Here is a 13,946-nt window from a genome sequence, read left to right as displayed (position 1 = left end):
TCCAACTTTTGAACAGGATATGAAGATAAATGAAGAGAAACCCAACCTCTCGAAATTCCACTTCCCAATATTCATTATAATGGACTCATTTGAACAAGAAGTTGTGGGAATCAGGTCTTAGAGTTTACAGAGACTTCAGGAGGTCACCTGGTTATGTTCCTGGCTTCAGAAAGGTAAAGTATTATTATTCTTGTTTTACAAATGATGCAACCTAAGCCTAAGAGTTTAAATGCTTCTAGCAAGAAGAGGGTGTGTGTGTGTGTGTGTTGTCAAAGAAACTGAATAGAACCAAAGTTTCCTGCTTTGTAGTATAGTTCTTCTTATACTATATTGTTATAATACACACTGACTCTAGTTCACTAGGTGATTTGGATTGCTGTCCACACCTTCTTCTGTGAGGTGATTTTCATTACTTCTTCATAGAAGCTACCTGTAAAAGAAGTCCAGTGTCTATCATGGGCTTTTCCTATAAAACAAAACAAAAAAAAATGAGGGGAGGAAGATTGAGAGGGATTAAGCCAGGGGTGTTCTGGAACCAGATAGGGAGAAACAATTGTTAAATTTTCAGTGTAAACTGAAATATTACACCTCAGAAATGTTACAAATCAGGGCTTGATTTATTGTTTAGTTGATTATCTATACAGAGGTGTCAAATGCTCCAGGTGTAGCCCAAACCAGATTAAAATGTAACTGGAAAATATTTAACAAAATATATAAAAGTACAACAAAAAAGATAACATTCGTTTTTATAACTAAGTTAATATGCCACACAAGGATCCTTCTATATGGGTTAGTAGTCCCTTACTGGTCCTATTTCTGTTTGAGTTCGGCTTAAACTGATTCAAACTTAAGAAAGTAATAGAGAAAATGTTAGTGCTTATTCATTTTATAAGTGTGTCTTGAATACATTTTTTAAGTTGGTTATTGAACATTTACTAGCAGCCCTTGGGTAAAACATGCTTTGCTATCAGAAACCATTTTAAAGGGCTCAAATTGGGGTGAGGAGGGGGAGGAGATATTGGTGAAGACAAAGAAGGCAGGAGTTGTAGAATTTTAACATTTTAGAACTGTAAGAACTTCCCTGGCCATGTAGTCCCAACCAAACTGAAACAAGACTCCTTTTCACAAAATACCTCTGCTTAGAGCCTCCCCCTACTAAGGAAATGTATTATCTTCTGAGCTTCCTGATTTGATTTTTGAATTGCTGTAATTGTAAGGAAGACTCTTAGGCTATCCAGATTCCATTTTATTGGATCTAACCTGTTGAGTATGTCCCCAGTTTCCTTTAATTCATTGATTTGAAAAGCATACCATTTATGCTTTCAATTAAGGCAATAATATAATTGATGCTTAGAATAGACCAAGTACAGAACTCTGGCAGTCCATAAGAACAAATTCATTGAAATTTAGAGCTGTGCCTTATTTAATTTTTGTGTCCTCTAGATCAGGGCTTCTTATACTTTTTTTCCCACTCAGGACCCCTTTTTTTTGCATTTTGGCAGCATTAGTTGGTGTTGTGTGGCCTGAGGGAATGCACAGTGCAACGTGCACACACTCTGTGTTCAGAACCAAGGGTGCAGTGAAGTTGCACAATGCAACATGGGTAAGTGTTGCCAGAAACATTTCAGAATCATTGCATGTTTGATTTTTAATTAATTTTTGGTCATTGTGCATTCAGAAAGCTTTTATTGTTGCCAAATTTTTCATGACCCCATATGGGATTGTGGCCCACAGTTTAAGAAGTGCTCCAGAGAACTCCAATAAGTGTTTTTAAATTGTAGCTGCTTAATAAGTTTGTGAGTTTAGCTGAATTGGTGGAGATAGCTCCATGGAAGCAAGTAAAAGAGATAGGAAGGAAAAAGTGGTTTATAACAGACATGTGTGAAAGCAATATTACTATGACCATTATTTTGAGATAGACAAATCATATGTAGGTCTGTTGTTTTTGGCAAGCCAATTCATAGAGATCACATACACTTATAACTTATTTGTCTAATTAAAAGATTTAAAATATCTAGATATATAACTAAATTTTTTACTTTTCAGATATTTGGTCTTTTAATAACATAGTTCTTCTATAAACAGTGAGATATACATAGACTAACAGACATATTCACTTATGAATATGTTCCCGATAAAACCTTTACTTTTTCTCTCACAAGGCATAGCAAGCACTTGGTGGTGTTCATTTTGATATGCCCACATATTGATTTTGGAGGTGCAACCAAAGGCTTTTATGAATGTTGCCACTCATTTCTAGGTTGGAAAACATTAAGTGGTAAATAGATTTGTGACAATCTGTTAAAAGACCCCAAATGTCTGCCAGATTTTCTACTGCCAAACATTCACAAATGTTTGAATTGTTTTCCAATGAAAATTGTGCCAAATATAAAATATAGCATTATATTTTGAGAAGAGAGTATTACACACCTATAACTGGATTAGCAAAAATTCTTTCTAGATCAATCATTCAACAAGCTAATTAATTAAGCAGCTGTGTGTCAGGCACTATATTAAATTGGCACTAGGGATATGAAGAGAAAAGATCAACAGTCCTTGCTTTCATGGAACTTCATTCTAGGGAAAACAAGTACACACATTAGTATAGAATTAATATTCACTTGGGGGCAGCTTGGTGGAGCAGTGGATAGAGCTGCAGGCCTGGAGTCAATCTCAGATACTGTGTGACTCTGAGCAAGTCACTTAATTCTATTTGCCTCACTTTCCTCATCTGTAGAATGGGCTGAAGAAGGAAATGGCAAATCGCTCCAAAATCTTTGCCAAAAAAAAAAAAAATATGCCAAGTATGGTCACAAAAAGTCAGACACAACTGAATAACAACAACAAAAATTCACTTGAAATTCGATGAGAATGGATGGCCAAGGGAAAGCAGTGACTTGCCTGAGCTCTCCCTCAAACCCCTCCAAATACCTATAAAAAATGACTCTAAACAAATTCTAAAGCAGCAGAACCCACAAAAAAAACAGAGTAAAACAAATTTCCAGCCAAAGACAACCTGGATAGCTGATTGGGAAGGTATATCACACCTGGCAGGGAGAGGAGCAGAGTTCAGCGTGGGCACGCAGGCCGCAGCAAACCTGGAACAGGCCTCAGAGGACTGAATCACAGGCAGCTGTGGTGGTTTCCAGACTTCTCCACCCACAAATGCCAAAGACAACTTGGAAGGTCAATGGGAAAAGTCTGTGACTGTGGTGAGAGAAGAAGCTAGGTCTCAGCCACCCTCAGGGCAGCGGCTGCCTCCTGAGCTTCTGGCCCACAGACTGAGGGGGAATCAAGTGGCTGATAAGAGGGGGATTGCAAGAATCTCTTTGCCAGTGCTGAGGTAGGAATCTCTTGATTTGCCTGTACTTGGATCTGGGTCAGAGTTCTGAGGGGCAGTCCTGGGGTGAGGAGGAGTGCTGGCGTGGTGGAGCTTGTTATGGCGGTAGAGAGAAAACACCTCACCCCTTATCATAGCACCTTGGAAGAACTGAAAATTTTCAGGTCCCTAGAAGTATCTCTGAAAACAACTGTACAAACCCCCGAAACTTGGGACAGTGCATTCTCCACACTGCAAACAAACTCTTAACAAAAGAGTTTAAAACTCAAGTAACTGGTTGGGATCATGAGCAAGCAGTGCAAAAAGAGTCAGACTATATTATCTTACTTTGGTGACAAATGGTGACAAAGAAGATCAAAACATACAACCAGAAGACAACAAAGTCAAAGCTCCTACATCCAAAGCCTCCAAGAAAAATATGAATCAGTCCCAGGCCTTGGAAGAGCTCAAAAGGGATTTTGAGAAGCAAGTAAGAGAAGTAGAGGAAAAACTGAGAGGGATGCTAAAGGAGACCCAAAAAAATACTGAAGAAAATAACAACTTAAAAAAATAACCTAAGCCAAATGGCAAAAGAGGTCCAAAAAGCCAATGAGGAGAAGAATGCCCTAAAAAGCAAAACTGGCCAAATGGAAAAGAATATCCAAAAGATTACTGAAGAAAATACTTCCTTAAAAATTAGAATAGAGCAATTGGAAGCTAGTGACTTTATGAGAAATCAAGACACTGTAAAACAAATCCAAAAGAATGAAAAATTAGAAAACAATGTGAAATATCTCACTGGAAAAACAACTGACCTGGAAAATAGATCCAGGAGAGAGAATTTAAAAATTATTGGACTATCTGAAAGTCATGATCAAAAAAAAACAGCCTAGACATCATCTTTCAAGAAATTATCCAGGAAAACTGCCCTGATATTTTAGAACCAGAGGACAAAATAGAAATTGAAAGAATCCATCGATCTCCTCCTGAAAGAGATCCCCAAAGGACAACTCCTAGGAATATTGTAGCCAAATTCCAGAGCTCCCAGGTCAAGGAGAAAATATTACAAGCAGCCAGAAAGAAACAATTCAAGTATTGTGGAAACACAATCAGGATAACCCAAGATTTAGCAGCTTCTATATTAAGGGACTGCAGGGCATGGAATATAATATTCCAAAGGGCAAGGGAGATAGGACTACAACCAAGAATCACCTACCCAGCAAAACTGAGTATAATTCTTCAGGGGAAAAAAATGGTCATTCAGTGAAATAGAGGACTTTCAAGCATTCCTGATGAAAAGACCAGAGCTGAATAGAAAATTTAACTTTCCAATACAAAACTCAAGTGGAACATGAAGAGGTGAACAGGTAAGAGAAATCATAAGAGACTTATTAAGGTTGAGCTGTTTACATTCCTACATGGAAAGATGATATTTATAACTCATGAGACCTTTGTCAGTATTAGGGTAGTTGGAGGGAAAAAATTATATCTATGTATATAGATAGATAGATAGATAGAGGGCACAGGGTGAGTTGAAGATGAAGGGGTCATATCTGGAGAATAAAATTAAGGGGTGAGAGAGGATTATACTAGGAGAAAGAGAAAGGGAGAGGTAGAATGGGGTAAACTATCTCACAAAAAACAGAAAAGAAAAGGCTCTTATAGTGTAGGGGAAAAGGGGGAAGGTGAGAGGGAATGAGTGAATCTTATTCTCATAGGATTTGACTTAAGGAGGGAATAACATACACACTCAATTGGGTATGGAAATCTGTCTTGCCCTACAGGAAAACAGGAGGGGAAGGGGACAAGAAAGTAGGGGGGTGATAGAGAGGAGAGCAGATTGGGAAAGGGGGTAATCAGAAGCAAATACTTCTGAGGAGGGACAGAGTCAAAAGAAAGAATAGAATAAATGGGGGGAGGGATAGGATTAAGGGAAGTTAGTTTTTCACCGCATGTCTACTATGGAAGTGTTTTGCATAACTGCATATGTGTAGCCTATATTGAGTTGCTTGCCTTTTCAATGAGGGTGGGTGGGGAGGGAGGAAGGGAGAAAATTTGGAACCCAAAGTTTTAAAAACACATGTTTAAAAAGAAATGTTTTCACATGCAACTGGGAAATAAGAAATACAGGAAATGGGGTACAGAAATCTATCCTGCCCTACAGGAAAATAGAAGGGAAAGGGGATAAGAGAAGGGGGGAAGAAATAGAAGGGAAGGAAGGCTAAGAGAAGGGGTATTCAGAATGCATGCTATCTTGGGGTGGGGGAGGGGTGAGATGGGGTGAAAATTTGGAACTCAAAATCTTGTGGAAGTAAATGTTGAAAACTAAAAATAAATAAATTTATTTAAAAAAAAGTAATTCCATGAGAATGTTCTTACCTTTACAAACTTACACAAGATTTTCTTATAACAATCATTAGATGTCAATACTTTGAGAACGGTGACAGATGTCTAAAGCCCCCCTTCTTAGAGATTATAGTTTTAAATAGGATGACATTCTGGGATTCTGAAAGATTCCATTTTTGATATATAGGAGATACTCCTAGGCAAAGGAATACTGATAGAAATATTTACTAGTTTAAGCGGCTTGGACATCAATCATATAATCATTTTATAATTTGTTTCAATATATTTGTAAGTAGTTATGATTGAAAAATGTATCACTCAGACAACCTGCTGATGTTCCTCTCCAAATTTAACTGGAGTGTTTTTTTTTTAAATAATTTCATTTATTTATTTATTTATTTTTACTTTCCAACATTCACTTTGATAAGATTTTGAGTTAAAAATTTTCTCCCCATCTCTCCCCTCCCAAACCCCAAGACAGAATGTAATTTGATATAGGCTCAACATATACATTCATACAAACCTATTTTCACATTAGTCATGTTATAAAGAAGAATTAGAACCAAAGGGAGAAACCATGAGAAAGAAAAAACAAAAAAAAGAGAGAGAGCGTAACTAATATGCTTCAATCTGCATTCAGACTCCATAGTTGTTTTTCTGGATGTAGATAGCATTTTCCATCATGAGTCTTTTGGAGTTACAGTATGCACAGTTTTATAACCCTTTAGGCACAGTTCCAAATTACTCTCCAGAATGGTTAGATCAGTTCAAAACTCCACCAACAATGCATTAGTATTCCAATTTATCTTCTTGAGCATTTAACATTTTCTTGTTTTGTCACATTAGCCAATCTGATAGGTGTGATATGGTACCTCAAAATTGTTTTGATTTGCATTCTCTAATCAATAGTGATTTAGAGCATTTTTTTCATATGACTATAGATAGCTTTAACTTCTTCATCCAAAAACTGCCTGTTCATATCCTTTGACTATTTATCAATTGATGAATCACTTATATTCTTATAAATTGACTCAATTCTCTATATATTTTAGAAATGAGACTTTATCAGAGACACTGGTTGCAAAAATTCTTTCCCAGTTTTCTGCTTCCCTCCTAATCTTGGTTGCATTGGTTTTCTGCAAAACTTTTCAATTTAATGTAATCAAAATTATGCGTTTTGCATTTCATAATGTTCTCTATCTCTTGTTTGGTCATAAGTTATTCTGATCTCCAAAAATCTGACAAGTAAACCTTGCTCTCCCAGTTAGCTTATAGTATCAGCCTTTATATTTAAATTGTACCCCATTTTTACTTTCTTTTGGTATACAGTGTAAAATGTTAGTCTATGCCTACTTTCTACCATACTATTTTCCAGTTTTCCCAGCACTTTTTGTCAAATAGTGAATTCTTATCCCAGAAGCTGGAGTCGTGGGTTTATCAAATAGTAGATTACTATAGTCATTGACTACTGTGACTTGTGTACCTAACCTATTCCACTGATCAACCATTATATTTCTTAGCCAGTACCAAGTAGGTTTTATGATTGCTGCTTTATAATACAATTTAATATCTGGTATGGGTAGGCCACCTTCACTTGCATTTCTTTTCATTAATTCCCTTGATAATCTGGACCTTTTGTTCTTCCAGATGAATTTGATATTAATTTTTCTGGCAGTATTAAATACTTTTTGGTAGTTTGATTGGTATGGTGCCGAATAGGTTAATTAACTTAGGTAGAATTGTCATTTTTTTATATTAGTTCAGTCTAAGGTTTATCTATTTTATAGTTTTTTTTTTCATAAACCAGCTTCTAGTTTTATTAGTTCAATAGTTTCAATTTTATTAATCTCTCCTTTGGTTTTCAGTATTTCTAATTTGTTATTTAATTGGGGATTTTTAAATTGTCCTTTTTTCTAGTTTTTTAGTTGCATTCCCAATTCACTTTTTTCTCTATTTTATTCATGTAAGCATTTAGGGATATAAAACTTCCCCGAAGAACCACTTTCACTGTATCCCATAAGTTTTTGGTATGTTGTCTCTTGGGTGAAGTTATTGATTGTTTCTATGATGTGTTGTTTCACCCACTCATTCTTTAGGATTAGATTATTTAGTTTCCAATTAATTTGTAGTCTATCTTTCCATGGACTTTTATTACATGTAATTTTTGTTGCAGCATGATCTGAAAAAGATGCACTTAATATTTCTGCCATTCTGCATTGGATTATAAGGTTTTTGTGTCCTGGTACATGGTCAATTTTTGTGCAGGTGCCATATACCACTGAGAAAAAGGTATATTCCTTTCTATACCCATTCAATTTTCTCCAGAGATACACCATATACACCTCTTCTACAATTCTATTCACCTCCTTAACTTCTTTCATGTTTTTGTGGTTAGATTTACTTAGTTCAAAGACGGGGAGGTTGAGCTCTCCCACTAGTGTAATTTTGCTGTCTATTTCTTCCTATAACTCCCTGAACTTCTCCTCTAAGAATTTGGATGCTATACCACTTGTTGCATATATGTTTAGTAATGATATTATTTAATTGTCTATAGTGTCTTTAAGCAGGATGTAGTTCCCTTCCTTATATCTTTTAATTAGATCTATTTTTGATTTTACTTTTTCTGAGGTCAGGGTTACTAAATCTTTTTTTTTTTTTAACTTCACCTGAAGTATAATGTACTTTACGCCAGCCTTTTACCTTTACTCTGTGTATATCCCTCTGGTTCAAATGTGTTTCTTGTAAACAATATATTGTAAGATTATTGTTTTTAATCCATTCTGCTATCAACTTTTTATGGGAGAGTTCATTGCGTTCACACTCACAGTTATGATTACTATCTGTGTCTTTTTCACCATCCTATTCCCCCCACCCTGGTTTATGCTTTTATTTTTCCTTTCTTCCTTTCCCTCCTAACTAGAATTTTCCTTTTGACTACCACTTACCTCAATCTTTCCTCCCTTCTATCAGCCCCCTCTCTTTTCTTTCCCTTCCTACTACTTGTAGGGTAAGTTAGATTTCTATACCTGAGTCTGTCTTTGAACCATATCCAGTGAGAATAAGTTTCAAATAATGCTCATCTCTCTCCCTTCTTTCCCTCTTCTGTAATATGTTTTTGTATCTCTTCATGAAATGTAATTTACCCTTTCCTACCTCCTTCTTTCCTCTTCTCCCATTACAATCCCATTTCACCACTTAATTAGTTTTTTTTAATCATCACATCAAAGTCAACTTTACCCACATCCTCTGTTATATATAGCTCTTCTAAATGTTATAATAAAGGTACAGTTCTCAAGAGTTACAAGTATCTTCCCATGTAGGATGTAAATAGTTTGCCTTTATTGAATAGCATGTTTTTTTCTTTCTTGTTCACCTTTTCATGCCTCTCTTGAGTCTTGTATTTGAAGATCAAGTTTTCCATTGAGCTCTGGGCTTTTCATCAGGAAGATCTGTAAGAACCCTACTTCATTGAATATCCATCTCCTGCCCTGAAAGTTTACACTCAGTTTTGCTGGGTCGTTGATTCTTGGTTGCAATCCAAGCTCCTTTGCCTTAAGGAGTATTATATTCTAAGACCTCTGACCATTTAATGCAGAAGCTGCAAGGTCCTGAATAATCCTGGCTGTAGTTCCATGATATTTCAATTGTTTCTTTCTGCATGCTTGCAGTATTTTCTCCTTGACCTGATAATTCTGGAATTTGACTGCACACATATTACTTGGCATTTTAAATTTGGGATCTCTTTCAGGAGGTGATCGGTGGATTCTTGTGATGACTTTTACCTTCTGCTTCTAAGACTTCAGGACAGTTTTCCTTGATGATTTCTTGAATCTGTTAAGGCTCTTTTTCTGATCATGGCTTTCAGGTAGACAATAATTCTTAAGTTATCTCTCCTGGATCTATTTTCCAGGTCAGTTGTTTTTCCCATGAGATATTTTAGGTTTTCTTCTATTTTTTTCATTCTTTTGATTTTGACTGATTTTTGATGTTTCATAGAGTCATTAGCTTCCACTTGCTGAATTCTAATTTTAATGAACTGTTTTCTTCAGTTAACTTTTGTACCTCCTTTTCCCTTTTGCCAATTCCATTTTTAAGGAGTTGTTTTCTTCAGTGTGCTTTTTTTCCATTTTGTCAATTGTATTTTTAAAGTAATTGTTCATTTTTTCTTCTACCTCTCTTATTTGATTTTTAAAATCCTTCTTGAGCTTTTCTAAGAAGGCTTTTTGGGATTAAGATCAGATCATATTCCCCTTTGAGGTTTTGGATGTGGGTATATTGACAACGTTGTCCTCTTCTGAATTTCCTTTTGATCTTCCCTGTCCCCATAGCAAGAATCTATAGTCACTGTTTTTCTTTGTTGCTTTTTGCTCATGGTGTTTGCCTTTTTCCAGGCTTTTAAAGTTGATCTCTTCTTCTGGGGGACATGGGGCACTGTCCCATGCTTCTTGTGCTGGGTAGGGGCCTGGTTACTGGCTTTGTGTGCTGGGTCTCTGGTGCTGGGAGCTGGAGACTACAGGGGTCTGGTAGCTTACCTGGTACCGCGCTAGTGGTGGTGGCTGGTGTGTGCCGAGGCCAGATTTTTTTTTTCTGTATTTCCTCAGGATTACACTGAAGCTCACAGAGTGGGGATTGGGGGTGGTCTGGCTGCTGAAGGTCACCTCCTCTTCTGGGGCTGCACTAGAGTAGGTTAGGTTCAGCTGCTGGTGGATTCCTGTCCATCAGTGCACTTGGTGGTTCTCTGCTCTGGCATCTGCCAGTTGCCCTGGCTGTGCCAATGCATGTGGGCGAGGGGGTGGGGTGGGGGGTCTGGTGTTGCACTTGCCAGCGCCACCACCTTAGGTTTCAAGATCTCCCACAGGTTTGCCAGGTTGTCTCCTGTCCTGGTCCCCTTCACTCACAGCAATAGGGTCCTTTCCCATTAATCCCTCTAGCCTCAAGAGGTACAAGAGTGTTGCACACTGTCTTTCTGCTGGCTCCACTCTTCCAGGAATTTTCTTGGGGCAGTATTTTCTGGGTTTTTCAAGGTCAATAAGGGAGAGTGCATAAGTTACTGCTTACTCTGCCATCTAGGTTCCCGGAAGTCCTAACCCCTGGACTGGTTCTTGAAAAGCACATGTACATGCCTTCCTTGGAATGTGGTACCAAAGTATTCACTTCTTTGTCATAGCCTTTGAGGAGTGAGGATCATCTTCACTGGTGAACCTCTGAGGAAGGTTTTATTTTTTGTTTGTTTGTTTTTATATGGTGGGGATATTGTGGGGAGGGGATAGATATGTGATTTCTTCAGTGTAAGAAGCTTCCATAAGGAAACTCTCTACCAGTGCCAGATAAGCAACTGTTCCACAACCTAGAAAATTACCCAGGTAATTGCATCGATAAGCAACTTTCCCTTAGCCAGATAACTATTATGTGTCAATAGCTGAATTTGAACCCAGGTTTTAATGCCTTTTAGGTTAGCCTAACATACATTATTCCATGCTATCTCTCAGAATGACTTTCATGGAAAGAATAAGAAAAAATAATAATCCAAAAACCAAAAAAGGGAGGAAATGAATAAAAATCTATCTTCTTCAATTTCTAAACAAAATATTCCATTTCTTTTTTTTTTAAATCTTTCTACGCTGTTTTAATTGCTATTTTCTTCAATTTTTTTTTTACTGCCCCAGCTATGGACAGCACAGAATTGTTTTGAAAGAATCCTTCATTATTCATTTCATTTCAAAATTTTCTTTATCAAATTGATGAAGTGATCTGAAAAATATGCTTAAAGGTTCATTAATTGGCTTCCTTATCTATGACTTACCGTATTTGCACAGTAAAATGTTTCATATTAATGACTCATAAATCATTTTCTTAAATATTAAATATAGTCAAATTTCATAATTCATTTCAGGTTCCCTCATGACTCTGGTTCAGTAAAATTGATATTGATTCATGATTTTTAATGTACTGTAACACTTATCTTTAGAGTCCTGACATTAATTGTAACTGCCATTCTGCATAAATTCATACAAAACACGATCTTTTTATGTCCATTATTTTGATTGAAATGATATAAGATAAATTAACCTTTTCATAGGTTAAGAGCATACTAATGGAACTTTAAGGAATGTCCTCCTATTGCCCTCTCCCAACCCCTCCCCCACTCCATACTAACTTTGCGTTATAAGACAAATTTTAGGAACTGAACCACCTCTCTCTTGAAGATCAGGACTGAGAGTTGAAACATTTCCAAATATTTAATATATTTTGAGTATCATTCCTTTATTACTTCACATAAACAGAATGAACACTGGTGGGGTATATAAAGAATAAGGTGAATAAAGTGAGGTATATGATACTAGTAATAGGACTAATCAGACCAATTGATTGGCAAGAGTAAAAATAATTAAATATATGATTTCAGAATAATAACATAATCATACAAGTCTGCAAGCAGTTGTGTGCTTAGCCATCATTACTAGGAAATTATATTCACAGATAAAGGTCTTTGACCTTTTGACCCAGCCAGAGTAGATCAAGAAAACTATTATTCAGGCTTTGTGGATCTGTAGAATATTTTTCAATATGAGGGCATATAGATTGATGAAGAAACTAATTCGGGGGAAAAAGAAGCTCATGTAAACATTTAATTTTGCCTGTTCTGTCCACAAATTAGTTGTCAATGTTCATGTTCTTTGATAGCAACATGGCTGTATTAGAAAGTACAGGAGAAATCCTGTACATGAATCTTTCCTTTCCAATGAACTTCTTTCCTATCATTCTACTCCTAGGTCAATAATTAGAAGGAAGTGAATTCCATGAAAACTGATAAAAACACACAATTAGTAGAGAAGATGAAGCACAGCAGTAAACCTGGATATCTCAATATAAGCCATTTTGACTTAAGTTGGGTACACTCTCACCAAAATGTATACATTTTTGTCTATGATGTTATACCAAACCAGTGGGAATGGGATTCCCTGCAACCATACAGATCGCAACTATTGCAAGGTGTGTATCTTTAGCATTTTATCCATGACTTCCCAAAAGTTTGCCACATAGAGATCCAGCCAACATGTTAGCAGTTCTTCTTACTTTCTCCCAGTGTTGCAAGGGTAGCAATGGAGCACCTTGGCAGTCCAGATGTCCTGCCTCATTATGTGTACCATAGACTAGACTGTCATCTCTTTCGGTCATAGAAGTCCTTGATGATATTTTACTTCTGTTTTTCCTCAGAATTCCTCATTGTTCACAGCCACTGTGTACTTCTCCATTACTCACTATTGTGATCATAAGTTTTATTTCATAAGAGACAATGGTATATCTTGATGTTCCTAAGATACATAATTCCAAGGTAAAAATAAAATTTTCACCAGAAAACATAACTAAATACTAATAACTGACATTTATATAATGCACTATTTGAAAAGCACTTTACATTTATTATCTTTTTTTTTTTTGGTCCTCACAATATATTGTGAGCACTTATAAATGTCTGTTGAATGACTGACAACAAATGTGAGGGAAGCCCTATGATAATTTTTGTTTGTTTGTTTTGTTTGTTTTTGGCTAGGCAATGGGGTTAAGTGACTTGCCCAGGGTCACACAGCTAGTAAGTGTTATGTGTCTGAGGCCAGATTTGAACTCAGGCCCTCCTGACTCCAAGGCTGGTGCCCTATCCACTGCACCACCTAGCTGCCACTGGTTATTTTAAGGATAAGAAGGTTGAAAGTGATAAAGTTTAAGTGCTTTACCCAAAGGTACACAGTTCTTAAGCTTATGAGGCAGGATTCAAACCAGGGCATACTGACTCTAAGAATAGCATTCCATCACTCTACCATTCTGCCCCTTTATATGATCCTCAGACTAACCAAAATAGCTGCATGATTGAGGATTGAGGTATTTCCTCAAGTGTGACATCCTACTTTACTGACAAGATTGGGGTTTCCTAGCTTCATCACCTATTCTTAGTATTTTAAATCTCATTATATTCTTACCATGCCCTGCTCCATTTTCAGAGGTCATTAGCTCTTTTTTTTTTTTTGCCAAAGATAACCCCTCACTTATACCTATGCCACCCTCTCTCATCTACAGAATTTTATCCTTTGATAATTGATTCCCTCATCTTCAGTCTCTCTCTGTATGTTATCACTTTCCATCCTATTTACAGACACAGATTTTGTTCACCCTAATAAACAACACAAAATTTCCTTGATTTTTTCAGCTGCTCAGACTATGTTCCTATGTCTCTTCCTGCCATTCAGTGTTGAATTCCTTTAAAGAATGTCACTGACTTAAC

Source organism: Vombatus ursinus, unplaced genomic scaffold (genome assembly GCF_900497805.2).
Source record: "Vombatus ursinus unplaced genomic scaffold, bare-nosed wombat genome assembly UNPS02014798.1, whole genome shotgun sequence".
NCBI classification, from domain to species: domain Eukaryota; kingdom Metazoa; phylum Chordata; class Mammalia; order Diprotodontia; family Vombatidae; genus Vombatus; species Vombatus ursinus.
The sequence above is the reverse complement of the archived record's forward strand: the minus strand, read 5'-3'. Positions refer to the sequence as shown.